Here is a 13,863-nt window from a genome sequence, read left to right as displayed (position 1 = left end):
ACCGTTTGAAAAATACCGAGTAGGTACTGGTATCGGATAAAACCCAACCGATACCCAACCCTATTCAACAGCTTGTGTCCTTTTACCTCACACAGACATGCACTGAAAATTTCAAAAACTTTTAGCCTTTTATGTTCAAACCGGAGTCGGACAATGATGGAGAGACTCAAGAAGAAGTTACAACATGTAGAAGCAACAGGACGTTTCTGAATGGTTAGTTGATGAATTTATGTAGCTTATGTGTAGTTATCTTCTAGTCACTGATTAGCATATTCTGTCATGATAATCTTTAAATCGCGTTCCTGGGGGCGGGGTTTATGTCAATTTTAGGGTTAGTGATGTCACTAACCCGAGAGGAATGTCGTGTAGTCCCAACCAGCCATTTGTTGTAGTCCTTAAAAAGCAATTTCTTTAAAAGCAAATATCTCCCTTTGCTTTGTACTTTGAGCATTGTAACTTTGCAGATGTTACTTATGCTCAAACAGCAGCATTACACACTATACACACATCATAATAAACCACCCCTTTAAAAAAAAACGCTGAACAGTGGAGAGCCTGCTGGGAAAAAAGAGAACGAGACAGAGCTCGTAATAAAAAATAATCAACATTGCATTAGCTTCATGGAAATGGCAAGAACTGAGGGATTTGAAATGTTCTGAAACGTTTGCGACACGGAGATGGCGTTTTGTTACTCAACAGGTGAATAAGGTATTTTATTGGACAGATAAATTGCCATATATCTCTCTAATAGAGTGCATTGTTAAGCATTAACTATTGTGAAGGGTCATTTCAGTGAATTTAATTTTAAGGAAGTACCGTGTCTATTAATGGCTAAAGCTACAGTAACATCTTTAGCTAGTCAGCTTGAGATCCTTTCCATCTAAACTGGTTATATGTCTTAAGCCTATTAGTAAATGTTTTATGAGCAGTAAGATAATCTCTCTCTCCATATTCATCTGCACACTCGCAGAGAGCCAAAGCACAACCAAAACAATGTTCTTTCGCAAAAATGCATGCATGTTTTTTTTTATATGCTAGAGGGCCAAAAGTTACAAATTGTACATTTAATTACTGAATTAATGGGCTATGGATTTTTGATATACATGTTTATCATAACAGTATTTCTCAACTAATTTTACACATTTCTCCAAACTAAGATAAATTCCCAGTACTCTCAAAACTATTAACGCAGACATCTAACCCGTTCATAATTTTCTTAAACAGTTTGTGCGTTTTCATTTATTTGATACAAATTACAATGTTTTTCTGACATACTACACATCAGTTTCCAATTCAAGGCTCATGCTGTCCACAAGCCAACACAGAAAAACTAAAGCAAAGCTATAATAAAAAGCCTGAATACACATCATGTTGTCAAATGCTGTCGCATTGATTTTTTGCTGTAATACACACAGCACAAGTGCAATTTACTAAAATGTTCAATCATACATTTTTGTCCATAAAAAGTGAAAACCCAGAGTAAAGAAACAATGGAGGACCATGGAGAATGAAACAGAAGGTTGTGTAGCACTGAGAATAGATCAAGGGAGAAACACAGTGGGGGAAAGAGCAAGATGAGATGGTGAGAGGAGGAGAGCAAAGAAGATTCTGACAATGAGATGAGAGTCACTCTAAGTGACCATTGGTTGACATGGTTGGACAGAAGGTTCAGTTCAATGTCAAGTTACTGTGACTTATATTCACATTTTTTTTTTTTTTTTTTGCAATATGCAACATGTAGACTTACTTGACATCCTTGTCTACAGTATATGTGACCCTGGATCACAAAACCAGTCACAAATGGCACGGGTATATTTGTGGCATCAGCCAAAAACACATTGTATGGGTCAAAATTATCGATTTTTCTTTTATGCCAAAAATCATTAGGATATTAAGTAAAGATCATGTTCCATGAAGATATTTTCTAAATTTCCTACCGTAAATATATAAAACATTTCTTTTTGTGAGTGAATGCAGCACAATCGCGAACATAAATGGACAACTTTAAAGGCAATTTTCTCAATGTTTCGTTTTTTTTGCACCCTCAGATTCCAGATTTTCAGTAGTTGTATCTCAGCCAAATATCGTCCTATCCTAACAAACCATACATCAATGGAAAGCTTATTTATTCAGCTTATTTATTTATTACCCATGTGACTGGTTTTGTGGTCCAGGGTCACATCAACAGATAACCATCCAGTATTACTGGTACAGTATTTTCTTTAAACAAATGTTTCCCAGGATGCAGTACTTCATTAGTAAGACAATGCAGTGAAATTAAACTGCTAAATTCAGTCTGTTTGGATGACGGTTTTATCTGTTTTGAGAACACTGACTCATTGATTAGAGAAATAAAATCAATTAATTATCTCTCCAGATCAACAAATTAAAATTTAATTACAAATGTTTATTTTGATAAAGGGGTTTGTGTGAACCACAAAACAATGTGGTGAACATTTTGTGGTACTGTATGACAAAACAGAATTATGAGGTTAATTATTTAGACTGTAGTATTTAAAATAGTTTAGTGAAATATGTCTAGTTGACCAAATTGTATTCTCTAAATTAGGGAATATTTATGCATAATTAGTAAAATTTAATGATGCAAGTATTGCATAAATGATATGCCTCTTTTGTGCAATGTTGTACATTTATTTGAACAGCAATTCAGTAAATTAATTTTCCTGTCATCCCAATTTAAATTCAACATCCTCAATTAACACACCTATGAATAAATGAATAAATGCCCTTCAAATGAACATAGTAAATATCTATTGTTGCAATCTGATTAAACCCCAAAATTAGGGGGGTTTGAAGTCTGATTAAGCCATACAGTGTAGTTTGTAAAACTTATAATAGAATTTGCATGCATTTATGAACTTAGAGAATTGTTGTCATTCCAGCAAATGTGATAATGACCCCCCAGCTGCAAAAAAATAAATAAAAATAAATAAATAAATACAGCTGTCTATTATTCTGGGAGGATTGTAATAACCATAAGAAGAGTAAAAGACTTCTTTCCCTCCACTAATTCCCTTCTTTAATGTTTTGATCACATTTGATACTACTCCCATGGCAATAAATGCTAAAATATATTTGTATTTAATCAAGCAATTCCCTGGCAGTTGGCGTGCTGTTTCGCACAGGTGAGAATTGCACTCTTCAATATTAAATGAATCTGTTCCAAGAGCATTCCAAGGGGATGGTGCACTGTCAGGTTAATTTACTTTTGTTAAGACAGCTGGTGGCTTGTATGTAAATATCAGTCAATTAAGGAAGAGAAATTATATGCAGAGACTATGTATACTTCCAAAAATTGAATTATGAGAAAACGAGATCAGCTTTTTAATCTTATGACTTCTGGCAAAAATGCAAACCAGCCTAGCAGAAATAAAGTTAACTTGCTGAAAACTTGATTTGTTTGGTGATATACAAATAAAGATACGCTTAAAAACATTTGAGTGGAGTGCCGGCTTATTTGATCAGCGGCTGTGTAATGCTCTATATGAAACTGCAGAGTCTGACAATGAATCTCTCAGATATGAACAGATACTTGCACCTTCCAGCGCTGAATGAACACAAATCTGCTTTCTGTGAGCCTGGAGGAAAGAGATTAGAATGTTTTCTCAGAGAGTTTTCTTCTCACAGGTCTGTCATGAAGGCCTATTGAATGGGAAAATGAATCAAACAGATTATTTTGACAGGATTTGGAATGATTGAATGACAAGTTTCAAATGGTCGAGGAAGCGAGTATGGAGCCCTTAAAGGGACATAGTCATGGAAAAAAAACTATGAGATGGGAGGAAAAGTTATCTCGCGTTCCCCGAGAAACTTTGTTCCTTTGTGTTCCAAAACTTTTGTGTTCTTTGCGAGCGAACGCAAAGTTTCTCGGGGGAACACAAAAGTTTTGTGAGGGAACGCAAAGGTTTTGCGAGCGAATGCAAAGTTTAAGACTTTTATTTGTTTATTTCATTTTATTTAGTTAAAAATCATTTAGTACAGTCAAATCAGTAATATTGTTGAATATTAAGTGTCCCCAACTAAGCAAGCCAGAAGCAACAGTGGCAAGGAACCCAAACTCCAAAAACCTTAGAAACCAGGCTTAATCAGGGTGCCAGTTTTCCATTGGCCAATGAACGAACAAGGTGTGATTATGATTCAGGCTGCATCACAAGTCAGAATTCAGATCAGCGTCGGTACCAGCGTCGGATGAATCCTGCTTAAAGATCGGATTCATCACGCCAGTATGAAGACAAAGCTGGTCATAGGTCTGTGCAGAGGACTTGTCTGGTTCTTGTGGTCTTTACTGAGGATCTGTTAAACAAAGTGGACTCGGGTAATCCAATTAGACAGACCACAAAGACACAAACAATACCGGACCCTGAACTAAAGAAACTGAGGGACTTAAACACACAAGGTGAGGGACTTAAACACACAAGGTGATGAACTCAAATACAAATGGGTGTGCTCTAGCAACATAATGAATAACCATGACAACTAATGAAAAGGAATAAAGGAAACAGGAAACAAAGAGAAACATACTCAAAGAATTTGAAAACTAAACCAAAAACAGACTAATTGTGACAGTTAACTTCACCCCTAAACGACAGGCAAAATCTAAACAGACTGTAGCTGTTCGCTTTATGTTGTTTAGACAGTCTTTTCCCATCTAAGTGGGCGGTTTTAAGTCTGGCTATATGTGACACTAGTAATGAGTGGCTTTGCACACTCAAAGCTATAAGGCCTTCTCTCGTCAGAAAGAATGGGAAGTGGAGCATGAGTCTGAATATTCATTGCTTCACAGACATTAGGTTGCTAGAGTCACATTCAGAGAGGTCTCTGTCTGTGAAGAGCCTCTAAATTGCAAAGAGGTTTTCTGATGAAGCTCCTGGCTCCCAAGATTGCAAATGTGCAGCAGGCATTAATGCTTATTTCTATATGTAGCGGCACGAGGATGGAATAGAATGATTTTAAGCATAAATGATCTCTGCTAACGACTACGCCACCCTGGAATCTTGCCAGGGACAATAAAATATAGTTTGTTATTTAAGGAAACACAGGTTCGTCCACAGTAGGGCGGCAGGAGACGTGGGTACAAAAATATAAATTTGTTTTATTAAAGATAAATAATCAATATAAAATGCACAAACATCAACAGCACTCAATGTAGACAATTTTGTGGTTCCACGAGCACACATGGAGCGACCTGAGTCAGCAGGACAGGAGCCGAGGCAGAGCAGTGGATAAGGGCACATAAGGCCTCCACGACAAGTCACCTTTTCCGTACGCCTGTGCATATACACTCACACCAGTACACACACTCACACCACTCAGCACACCACACTCGTGAGGGAGACCACCACCAACAATCCGCCCCTGCTTTGTGCACTCAGCTCCTGGAACAGAAATGTCACTGTTGAAACACACTCAGAATTGTCACTGTTGAAACACACTCAGAATTGTCACTGTTGAAACACACTCAGAATTGTCACTGTTGAAACACACTCAGAATTGTCACTGTTGAAACACACTCAGAATTGTCACTCCAAGAGACAGAAATTGGAGTAGAGATGTTCAGTTTCACGTTAAACATTACAAAATTCTGCGTCAAAATACAAAATAAAAACTAATACAAATGAAAAGAAAACTTTCCTGGTGTCACAAGACACGGAGACAACCCCGAAATAAAGGGCTCACATGGAGACACACACACTAAAATAAACACAAAGGACAGTGTTTTCAGTCCTTTGTCCACCGCGGATCAAAGCAACAGCAAAAGCAGCAAAGCAGCAGAGCAGCAAAGCAGCAGCGCAGCAAAGCAGCAAAGCCTCCAGAAGTAGTCCCACGCAGTCAACCGCACAGAAACTAATCGGTGGTGCAGATGTGACCCATTGGTCCGTACTACATCTATAAATTTACAAATAAACAGACAAACTCTGTGATTTAACTGCTAACAATTAATAAAAGCTGTTTCTCAACAGATTGCCATTTAACGTAGGCGCAAATTTAAAACTACATACCTTTTAGGTGCGATCTCTGGGGACTAACTCAGTCAGGCAGACAACATGCATGTGGGCTCATCCCATCTATCAGGTGAACAGCGTGCGCGTCGGCAATAACTAAGCATTCCGGACATGAAGTATAAACAACCATACTCTGACCATCAAGAGTACAACCTCAGCCGAATGCCAGCCGCGAAAGCTTGCATGTCGCCCTGGAAATAAGCTAATGTTAGCTACAGTATGCCATTGATCGGCCAGCTCACAACACCCAACATACCTGAATGACGACACGAGAAGGGGCGGTGCCTCATGGCACCATACACTCTAACCAGCTTTTTTATATGCGCTACTACAGCTCACTGATAGGACGAGCTCAAATGAATTAATCAGCCACCTGCAGGCAGGATATATCTCATTAGACCTGCCACATATAGCTGCACATGTCTAAAATAATCAGGTGTGTGTCTGTATCTAATTTCCTCTTGAACATTTGCGATTACACTCAGTGACCTCTTATAATGATTCAATGGCCTTATTGCATATAAACACAAACAAAAACTTTTATGATTTCATGTGAAACAATCCATCTATCCCTTTTCATGTGAGAAAAAGCTACACAATTTTAGAGGAGAAAAAGGGGAAAGTCGGAATATGATGCACTGCATTTTCTATCCTTAACCATAACCTGCCCTAATCATTGATCACTCATTTAATTATTGCAGGTTTGTGTAATATTCAGAGTTTGCGTTGTACTGTTTATATTCATTTTGAGGCATACTATATCTGTTTTTGTGCATGTGAGATGAGTAAATGCCTGTTCACATTTAGTCTAGAACTGCAATAACCATCATGTTCACAAAGTGCACACAACGCCTCGTAACTTACGATTTCTCTCAACATGGGGGCAAGAGAGCTGTCAGTCAATGCGTGGAGAAACAAAGTAACTTGTTTTTCTTATTCGAAAAAGTAACTCAGAATGCATTACTTTAGTTACTTGAAAAAAGTAATCTGATTACATAACGTACTTGGTTACTTACGTAACCTCGGTTCCCTTAGAGATAAGGGAACGAGTACTGCGTTGCAAACGCTGTGGGAAAACTCCTTTTCTCGAGAATATTGAAGCCTTTATTTTAAAACGCATTGCTGCAGCATAAGCGAGAGCATCAGGCTCGCGCGAGCTAGCTGATAGGCTATGCTGCATGCAACTGCACGAACCAATGGCGAGAGAGCAGAGGCGCACGAACCAATCAGAGAGCTTGGCGCCCTGCCATACTCGAGCGCGCCAAATAGGGCGTGGCAGAAGAGTATAAATACAGAGAAATCTCGCCATAAAACAGGTCTAATCGACTGAACGAAAATACCTGATGTTCGAGGATAGCACGGCAGGGCAACGCAGTACTCGTTCCCTTATCTCTAAGGGAACCGAGGTTACGTAAGTAACCAAGTACGTTCCCTTACGAGAACGTTCTCTCGTACTGCGTTGCAAACGCTGTGGGAACACTTTTTAAAACGCCGTGCTAAGTCTCGTGGCTACTCTAATCCAGGAATTTCCGGGATAGAAAGTAGCCAGAATACCACAGACCAGAACATCGGGTCTAAAGATACTTGGTGTGTACATAGGCTAGGGCGAAAGGGGCCAGCCCATGTAAAGTTCCCATACAACTTAGAAATTTAACCCGGATCGGAGAGCCGAGGTTAGATTGAGAGAACCCGTGCTTGTAAAGCAGGGACCTCTAAGTTATAAAATCTCGCAAATGTGGACGGAGCTGACCAGCCTGCCGCCGCACAAATGTCTTCAATAGAGACACCACTAGTCCAAGCCCACGAGGAGGCGATGCCTCTCGTGGAGTGAGCTCTGACACCCATGGGGCAAGGAAGGCCCAGTGAGGTGTATGCTAAAGCAATAGCATCAACTATCCATCTGGATAGCGTGAGTTTCGTGACCGGCAACCCTTTGGTTCGGCCCCCGAAACAGACAAAGAGCTGTTCGGACTGCCTAAACGAGGCCGAACGCTCCAAGTATAATCTCAACGCTCTAACAGGGCAGAGCGTATGAGCATCACTGTCTTCTCCCGAAACTGGGAGGGCCGACAGCGAAATTACCTGCGCTCTGAACGGAGTAGAGAGCACCTTAGGCACGTAACCGTGTTTTGGCTTCAAAAGGACTTTAGAGTCGTTGGGGCCAAACTCAAGACAGGAAGCGCTTATGGAAAGCGCATGTAAGTCCCCTACTCTTTTGACTGACGCCAGTGCCAGTAACAGAGCAGTTTTCAGGGAAAGGGACTTTAGGTCCGTGGACCCCAAGGGTTCAAAGGGGGGTCCCTTGAGGGCCCGTAGAACCAGAGAAAGATCCCAGGCCGGCACTGAGGGAGGCCGAGGCGGGTTGAGCCTCCTGGCTCCTTTAAGGAAGCGAACAATAAGGTCGCATTTTCCCAGAGAAGAGCCAGCCACCAAAACGTGAAAAGCCGCGATGGCTGCCACGTAAACTTTGAGTGTGGACGGGGAACGTCCCGCGTCCAACAGCTCCTGGAGAAAGGAAAGAACCAACGGTACTTCACAAGAGTGAGGGTCGAGGTTTCGAGCCTGACACCAGCTGGAAAACACTGACCATTTAAGGTGGTAGAGACGTCTAGTAGACGGAGCTCTAGCCTCCAGAATAGTATTCAGGACGCCCTCTGGGAGGTCCTGGGGTAGCCGTTGAGCGGCCAGGCATGAAGGGCCCACAAGTCGGGACGGGGGTGCCATATCCTTCTGTTCGCTTGAGCCAATAAGTCGCTCCTCAGAGGAATTGGCCAAGGGTCTGAAACTGACAGCTGCATCAGCTCTGGGAACCAAGATTGGGACCGCCAGAGAGGAGCTATCAAGAGGATCGCACACCCCGTGTTCCTGATCCGTTCGATGACCTGAGGCAGCATCGAGACCGGAGGAAACGCGTAAAGGGGACGATTGGGCCAGTCGTGGGCCAGCGCGTCCTTTTTCTTCGAAAAGAAGATTGGGCAGTGACAGTTGTCTTCTGAGGCGAAGAGGTCTACCTCTGCCTGTCCGAAGATTTCCCATAATAGGAGAACTGTCTGGGGGTGGAGAGACCATTCCTCTGGGGGAACGTTGCCCCGAGAGAGCATGTCTGCTCCTGTATTCAACGTGCCCGGCACGTGAGCTGCTCTGAGCGAGCGCAGATTGGTTTGAGCCCAAAGTAGCAGCTGGGTAGCTATGGCGAGCAGATTGCGGGATCTGAGACCGCCCTGGCGATTTATGTAGGACACCACTGACATGTTGTCCGTCCGGACCAAGACATGGTGTCCTGCCAGGTGTGGAAGGAAGGTTTTTAGGGCCAGAAAAACTGCTCTCATCTCGAGGCAGTTTATGTGTAGGCGTTTCTCCGAGCTCGACCAGAGGCCGGAGGCAGGCCTGCCCTCGTACAGGGCTCCCCAACCTGAGTTGGAGGCATCTGTCGAAATGACCCTCCTTTCTGAGACCACTCCCATGCTCACGCCCTGCTGATACCAGCTGGCGTTCATCCAAGGGGCCAGTGCTAGAATGCAATGCTGGTCCACCCTGATGTTCAGGATACCTGTACGCCAAGCGTGAGGGGGTACCCGAGGTGCTAGCCACAGCTGAAGAGGACGCATGCGCAGTAGACCTAGTTGGAGTACTGAAGCTGCCGAAGCCATAAGGCCCAAAATCCTCTGATACGTTCGAAGGGGTACATGAGTGCCCTTCGTGAACGACGCGGCGAGCTGTTGGATTGAGAGAGCGCGGGTAGAAGTGGGCCACGCTCTCATAAGTACGGAGTCTAGAACTGTTCCCAGGAACGTAATACGCTGACTGGGGGACAGAATACTCTTGGAGAAGTTCACCCTGAGCCCCAGGCATTCTAAATGACTGAGAAGCCAGGCTTTGTGAGTATTGGACTCCGCCTCTGACTGAGTCTAAATGAGCCAGTCGTCGAGGTAGTTCAGGATGCGCATTCCCCGCTGTCTCAGGGGTGAAAGAGCTGCATCCATGCATTTCGTGAACGTACGAGGTGCCAGTGCCAGTCCAAAAGGTAGAACTGTGTACTGGTATGTCTGCCCCTCGAAGGCGAATCTAAAGAATGGCCTGTGGTGGGGGTTCACTTGGATGTGAAAGTACGCGTCTTTTAGATCCACTGAAAAGAACCAATCGCCTGGGCGAATTTGCGCCAGGATGTGTTTGGTTGTAAGCATTCTGAACGGCCGTGTCATGAGGGCTTTGTTCAGATGCCTGAGATCTAAAATGGGTCTTAAGCCGCCGTCCTTCTTCGGAACGAGGAAGTAACGGCTGTAAAACCCTGACTCGCATAGTGCAGCGGGAACTCTCTCGATAGCCCCCTTTGCCAGCAGACCCTGTACTTCGGTGCGGAGGACATGAACTAGTGTGCTCCTTACTGAAGTTTGAATAACCGCTCGAAAGCGTGGTGGTCTGCGGGAGAACTGAAGCGAGTAACCGCGCTTTATGATGTTCATTACCCACTCTGAGACTCCGGGTATGGCCTGCCATGCCAGAGCCCGATGAACCAGAGGTATGATCATATCTGAAGACTGAGCGCCCGGAGACGGGGGCTCGACTAGACATGAAAGTGAAATTTTGCTCGATTTGTGCTTTTTGTGGGTCGCTGTTAAAACAGCGTTTGTGTGCAGAGGTGCATGACAGATAGCAGGCCCTATTTCTGCATTTAAAACTACTCCAGCCGCCTGAACTGAAGAGGGGGCTGTGAGCAGTGTTCGAGCGATCTTCGGGGCTGGTCCGGCCGCGGCGGGACATGAACCCCTCTTTCTGCCGGTTAGGACGGCTTCTTCGGCTCGAGGTCGAGCGTGAGCTTCGGTCTGGGTCCCTGGCGCTTAGGGAAAGGGTAACGTTTCGCTGGCCTTAAGCGCTGACCGGTCTCAGCCGCTGGGCGGGGCTGATGAACCTGAGGAACTGACTTCTCTGGCCGCGGCGCGCTCTTGGGACGCCGTGAAGCCGAGCTGGAGCGTTTGGGGAGAAAGTGCTTCATAGCACTAGAAGCCTTCTGTGCTTCGGTGAAGCGCTCCGCGAAGCCATTGACAGATGGGCCGAAGAGACCAGATGTGGAGATCGGAGAGTCTAAGAAGGCGGTTCTATCTGCGTCCTTGATCTCCGTCAAGTTAAGCCACAGGTGGCGCTCAAGCACAATCAAACTGGCCATGCTGCGGCCGAGAGCTTGAGCGGTGGTCTTCGTGGCCCGAAGCGCCAAGTCTGAAGCGCTACGGAGGTCTTTCAGGGTGTCCGGGAAAGGGCCTGACTCATCCATGGAGCGGAGGAGTTTGGCCTGGAACGCCTGAAGTGTGGCCATGGCGTGAATCCCAGAGGCAGCTTGGCCAGCGGTGGCGTAGGCACGGGCGGCCAAAGCTGAAGTGGCCCTGCAGGGCTTAGACGGCAGCGTCATCTTAGACCTCCAACTGCCTGCAGTGGGAGGACATAAATGGACGGCGACCGCTTCTTCGATGGGGGGAAGAGACACGTAGCCCTTCTCTTCAGCGCCGTCGACAGAGGAGAGCGTGTGAGAAGCGGAAGCGCGCGTTCGCGCTGAAAAGGGCGCGCGCCAGCTTTTAGTGAGCTCCTCGTGGACCTCCGGCAGAAAAGGAGCGGCGCGCTGACGGGGGGCCTGTTGGCGGCCCGGCAGGTACCACTCGTCGAGGCGGCCTCTTGCAGGTTCAGCTGGGGAAAGCCAGTTGAGTCCTAGTTCGTCGACAGCGCGAGACATGACACGGAAAAGTTCGGCGTCGATGTTCGCACGTGTGTCAGGACGATCGCTCAGAGAAGAGGGGGCGGGGTCCACAGAGCCCGACCATTCCTCGCTCTCGGATGCCGCCACAGAAACAGCGTCATCCTCATCCGCCGATCCGCCAAAAGAAACGAGTCCCGCCGCTTCGAGAGAGGGGCGTTGGTCGCTTCTCGCGAACAGAACCGGGGATTGGGAGGCGGGTGAAGCACGCGGGGAGAGACCCGGCGTGAGCTCTTCAACCTCACCGCTTTCGGGGATCCTCTGATCTCGTCGCTTCTTCCTACGGGGCTCGTGGGGCGCCGAAGACGGAAGTGAAGCGGGTTCGCCCTCTGAAGTAGCGAGGGCGAGACGTGACCGGAGAACCGCCATGGTCATGCTGTCGCAGTGTGGACAGCCGCCTTTAGTGAGCGCTGCCTCGGTGTGCTCAGGACCGAGACAGACCGCGCACAGTGTGTGTCTGTCAGACACATGCAGGGAAACCCCGCAGGACTCGCAAACAGACATTTGAAACAACGCTGTTCGCGCGCTGTGAAAACAGCGGTATGCTCTTTTAGATAGTGCAAAAAGGATACTCGTCGGATGCCACAGGGAAACGCTCAGCCGGCGATCTGCGAGGATGATCTGCCAAAACCTGAAGCTGTTCCGCTGAAGGGCTTCTCAACGACGAGCGGCTTCTCTCTGGAGATTTCAGCGAAGAGGTGAGTCTCGAAGCTGAAGGAGATTAGATCTGTTTTATGGCGAGATTTCTCTGTATTTATACTCTTCTGCCACGCCCTATTTGGCGCGCTCGAGTATGGCAGGGCGCCAAGCTCTCTGATTGGTTCGTGCACCTCTGCTCTCTCGCCATTGGTTCGTGCAGTTGCATGCAGCATAGCCTATCAGCTAGCTCGCGCGAGCCTGATGCTCTCGCTTATGCTGCAGCAATGCGTTTTAAAATAAAGGCTTCAATATTCTCGAGAAAAGGAGTTTTCCCACAGCGTTTGCAACGCAGTACGAGAGAACGTTCTCGTAAGGGAACTTGTGTTACTTCTAATGTGTTACATCCAAAACTGGTTAATTCTATCATGCAGGGCAGGTGCGGATTGGTGCATGGGATCAGAAAACACAATCTAGGTGGGCAGCAGAGAAACAAGAAGTTAAAAAATAGGACACAATGGCAAGAGACTGCATGACATGCATGATGGTACACAAAGTAATTTTGGGATGTCTTTATTTAATCTATAACCTGTCAAACAGGAGGAAATGATCTAGACTCATGGATAAGACAAGAACGAAATGTTTTTGTAACCAATCAATCAAAAAGTAGCCTACATGGTTTATCTGTTGTTTGCAGAGTACCATAAAACAAGGACGATTTAATTATTATTATTTTTTTTTTGCATGAATTACATTTGTTCTAAATTTATCATTGTAATACTAATACAAATATATAGTTCTGTTTCTGTATACAGTAAGTGTATATACAGTCTGATGTTATATGATGTATATACAATTCAAATGTTTGGGGTCACTAAGATTTGAATACAGATTTAAATACTTTTAAGACATTAATATTTTCATTCATCAAAGATGCAGTAAAATTGATCAAAAGTGACAGTAATTCTTTTATAATGTTACAGATGATTTATATTTGAAATCAATGCTAAGCAGCACACTGATGTTAAAAACAAATGTTTCTTGAGCATTGAATAAGCATATGATTCCCTATTGTGGGGACATTTTAGTAAGGGATAGTAATACCAAAAATCTTGTGGGAATTTTTTTTTTTGGCCCCCATGCAAATCATACTAAGTGAAGTTTTTTTTTTTTTTTGCAGAAAAAATGCAGAAAGTTTTCTGTGATGGGTAGGTTTAGGGGTAGGGGAATATAATACACAGTTTGTACAGTATAGAAATCATTATGTCTATGGAAAGTCCCCATGAAACATGGAAACCCTACATATAGTCTGTTATTCCCTGTGCTAGATTTCCAGAAGCCCATGTGAAAAAGTATAATTACATTTCAAGGCTTTTCTTTAACATCTCACTAAATCAGATCAGAGTTCATCACCTCACGCAGGCTCATAATTTCAATGACGGCTAAATTCAAACCCCATAG

Source organism: Scardinius erythrophthalmus (assembly GCF_964197995.2).
Source record: "Scardinius erythrophthalmus genome assembly, chromosome: 1".
Taxonomy (NCBI): Eukaryota; Metazoa; Chordata; class Actinopteri; order Cypriniformes; family Leuciscidae; genus Scardinius; species Scardinius erythrophthalmus.
This window is presented reverse-complemented; position numbering follows the sequence as displayed.